Source organism: Octopus sinensis, linkage group LG9, assembly GCF_006345805.1.
Source record: "Octopus sinensis linkage group LG9, ASM634580v1, whole genome shotgun sequence".
Taxonomy (NCBI): Eukaryota; Metazoa; Mollusca; class Cephalopoda; order Octopoda; family Octopodidae; genus Octopus; species Octopus sinensis.
Genome location: NC_043005.1, coordinates 93,991,611 through 93,996,453, shown reverse-complemented (window position 1 = coordinate 93,996,453; position 4,843 = coordinate 93,991,611).

The following is a 4,843-nucleotide window of genomic DNA, read 5'->3' as shown; positions in this document are numbered from 1 at the left end:
ATGTATGTATATATATAGTATGTATGTATATATATATATGTATGTATATATATATATATGTGTGTGTGTGTATATATATCTATATGTGTATATGTATATGTGTATATATATATATATATATATTATATTATATATGTGTGTGTGTGTGTCAGCATCATCATCATTTAACGCTCGCTTTCCATGCTGGCATGGGTTGGACGATTTCGACTCAAGGCTGGCGAACCAGATGGCTGCACCAGGCTCCTAACTTGATTTGGCAGGGTTTCTACTGCTGGATGCCCTTCCTAACGCCAACCACTCCGAGAGTGTGGTGGGTGCTTTTTATGTGCCACCAGCACGGGGCCAGTCAGGCGGTACTAGCAACGACCTCGCTCAAATCCTTTTACACATGCCACCAGCACAGGTGCCAGTAAGGCGACGTTGGTAATGATCATGCTCGAATGGTGTGTGTGTGTGTATATTATATATATATATATATATATATATATTATAATAGGATTAGCTCGTATACGAGTAGGTATATATTTGTAAAAATGAAGTTCGAAAATGCTGCTATATTATACAATTTTTAATTTTTATATATACATTATAACATGTTTCAGTTCCTGAAATGAACCTTATCAAAAAAAGTTATATATAAAAAAAGACAGCTCATGCCGTCAAACACAAGAAATTCATTTACAATACACACGGAGTCAGACATCTTAAAGTTCATATATAGTTTGAAGTAAGTTCATTCATGCTATATGTTCAAAGTGTTCGATGTAGTGGCCCACGGTGGCGATACGTATTCAATATAAAAAACAGATCAAAGTGGTGGAAAGCAGTCAATACAGAAGATTGATGTTCCCGAAAGAGCGAGGAATTCATTTTTACCTTGAGCAATTGTGATGATCCATGGTGGTGTTCGCTGGGTGATTCTGGTGAAGTGTATATATATATATTATATATACACTTATATATATATATATATATATAATATATATATATATTATATATAATATATATATATATATATATATATATGTGTATTTATATATATATGTGTGTGTGTGTGTATATATGTATATACATCTATATGTGTGTGTGTGTATATATATCTATATGTGTATATGTATATGTGTATATATATATGTATGTGTGTGTGTGTATATATATATATGTATATATATATATGTGTGCGTATATATATGTATATATACATATGTGTATGTGTGTGTATATATATATATATATATGTTAGTCAATGAGTACAAAAAGAAGACACCACAGGAGGAACAAATTTTAATAAATACAGTATTGATTTAACAATAGGAAAGTGGCTTAAAGTTTTGCATGTGAGACCTTCTTCAAAAGAAGGAGAAAAGCATAGCAGGAGTGAGAAAGGGATGTAATGAGTGGAAAAGATTATATATATATAAACTTATATGTATGTATGGGCATAAGAGATGAGAACACTCCTCACCAGGTTGATAGAGTTTATTATCGTTTAATACAATACAATCTAACAGAATCCACTACAAATCATCTCACGAGATTGCATCATAATTGTGCAAATCACTCGTCAGGAGTTCAGACAACCAACAACCGTTCTGAAGGAAAATGAAGCCACGAGACTATAGAGTGTATGATAAGGGAATTAACTCGAGTAATCATCTCCAAGATTTATCTTTCCTCGAGTATTGATAGTCAGTGTATACTTAGTTGTGTATGTATGCATATACTCATATGTATAGATGTTAAGAGACATATTTCCTAAGTGTGTGGTCTCAAGTTCAGTTCTACCGTGGAGTACTCTGTGCACATGTCTTCTTCTACTGCCCCAGGTCAACCAAAGCCTTGTGAGTGGATTTGGTAGAGAGAAACTGTGAGAAGCTCATTGCATGTATGTCTTTACTAAATTTACTAAAACCTTCAGTCAATAGAACAATTCTGCTGTAAATGTTTTTTCAGTTCATTGCATGCAGTTTCTTTGAGCATTTGAAATTATTTATTTTTGAAGTGGAAAAAATGGTGATGATGATGATGATTATAAATGATTGTACAAACACCTTCATTCAGTAAAGCAAACAATTCTATCTTTGTAATGTAAATACATTATTTTCTAGTATTTATTGACATATGGCAATTTAAAAAAACTCATGCATGCATCGTTTGTCACAGAAGAAAATGATTCCTTCAAACTTATCATTTACCACTTTGTTTATGTATGAAGAAGTTTTGGTTCAGATACTGCAGTGAAATATTATGTTAATATTAGGCACAAAATTATAATTTGAAAAATACATTTGACATTCTTTGCTTGTTCCAAATATTACCTTTATAATCCTGTATTGGATATATGATATAACAAAGCAGGTGGGATCAGAGGGAGAGAAAGTGGGGCAGAGGTGTCAAATGAAGTTAGACTATGAATGGGAAAGGGATGAAGAGATTTATTGATGCTAGAAGGTTGTAGTGGGAGGAAGGTAACCGAGGAGATGATGTTGGGGTAAGTAATGGAAGGGTGATGGGGAAGAGCAGTATATCAAAGGTTAATGAACAGGACAGAGCGACAGGGTGGTAAGGACGATGGGGTGAGTTGTGTAAAGGAGAACTAGTTTGGTGTCCCTTGTTGTAAGGAGTATGAGGTATGTCGAAGGGTGCATGAGAGAGCTATAGAAATGAGGGTGAGCAGGAACTATGCAAGCTACAGGGAGAGAGTCGGTTAAAGATAGGTGGGGAATCGTGGAGGTTGGCCAGAATGAGACGAAAGGATTGACAGGTGTATATTTTTTAAGCAGTGGAGAAGCTGTGAAGAAAAGGCAGTGAGAAAAAGAGGGGCAAGGTGATGAGGGCACAATAGATGAATGCAGTGAGAGAAGATGGAGTGTCAGAGGAAGAGTAGAAGACGAATGCAGCCAATGTATGTGATGATGAACATCTTTCCCTATTTCGTCCTGTCTTTCTAGGTTTTCCTCTTTCATCATTTACTATAAGCACTCGGCATTTTATGCAGCTGTCATCGTCCATATATATTATATGCCTATACCAATGCAGTTTTCTTTTTTTGCGTTCTATATTCTTAGTGACTACCAGATAACAGAGCAATGAACTTTCTCTTGGGCCTTCTCAAGGACTACAAATGTATAGTCACTTACACCAAGCTTTTCTCACGGTTATCTTATTGTGTGAATGTGTGTGTGTGTGATTGCCTGTATGTGTGTATGCAGGTGCACACACTCACATATATGTGCATGTGCCCACTTACATAGGCACACAGATACACATACATGCGGTACGTGAGTGTGTCTGTCTGTCCGTGTGTGGGCGCGCGCGATCGTGCGTACATACCCATTTCTAAAATCTGTAAAATAATATCCACAACAATCGGAATAGTTTCCCTCATTTTGTTAGACATATTTTAGTAGTGCTTAACAGAGTTGTTTCCCTTCGTCTTATAGTGTTGTGTAATTTTTTTTTTCTTTTGAGCTTTTTAGAAGTCATTGAGGGAAAACTCTATAAATTGCATATAAATTGAAACGCTCAGAAACACGCAGACACATGCAGGCGCGCACGTACACTTACATATAGACACATATTTTAAATTGTAATATGTAGCTCCGGCTGCTTGAAATCAATAATGGCCACCACTAGCCTTTGTATTGGTTTCCCCAGGGACCCAAAGCACCTACCCTCACCAAAATCTTTAATCTCTCTCTCTCTCTCTCTCTCTCTCTCCCTCCCTCCCTCACTGGCATTCATAAGTTGCTGAATCAGCCACTCATGAGGTAATTGCCATCGGAGTGCCGGAAGATGTGGTAGATCTGCAGGCATTCACTGGAAACGCATCTAAGGACCTCAGCTGTGTTCCCCCAAAAAGTGCTTTCCGCCTTGGCCGACCAAACCCAGACTGATCAGGCTGATGTTTTCAAACTTTACTGAGGCGCAGGCATACCATCTGGCTGCTGATAGGGCTCGGCGCGAAAACAGAATCACCTTTAGGACACGTCCTGGCCTACCACCTGATGTACGCCCAAAGCTAAGATCTGTAGCTTCCCTAAATCGCAACTCTGTGCCACAGGAAAGATTTAGCCTCCGCGATGATGGGCAAATCTGGAAATTTATCAATTCTGGTGAGTCGTGGATAAGGGATACCAGTTGGACTGAGCAAACTGCACCCACAACAACAACTGGCAATACAAAAATCTTGGGAAACTATCCAAGAACAATCAGCCATCCCCTGTATATCATCATCTCAAATCCAGATACAAATTGCTGTTCTTGAATGCTCGTAGTTTATGCAACAAGGTACATCTTTTTGACTCTTACTTCAAAAGTATCAATCCAGATTTCATCACAGTCATGGAAACATGGGCACATTCTGCACTCTGTTTATGTTCAATCAAATCTATCGGCAATCCCTTGTGATGATTTGAACCAATCTCAGCAGTAAGTATTTTTCTGCAATATACACATGACCATGTCAACAGTTCTGCTTGGAGTTGTTTACCGCCCACCAAATTATCATCAAGACGCACAGCTTTTTGATATCCTCAGAGCTGCTGCCATGAAAACAGCCACATATGTTTATATTGCGAGTGACTTCAATTTCCCTGAGATTGACTGGGAGGCCTTCTGTTGGCCACAAAGTGCAGACGATTTCCTTGAACTGGTGCTGAATTCAAATTGGTCCCAAGTCATTACCTCCCCCACAAGGGGTAACAACACTTTGGATCTGCTACTTACCGCTTCTCCTGAAACAATCATTAGTGTCACTACTGAAGAACCTTTAGGTGACTCTGATCATTCCATGATCATGGCCAACTTGTCTCTGATTGGTTGTAACAAAAAACACAACCAT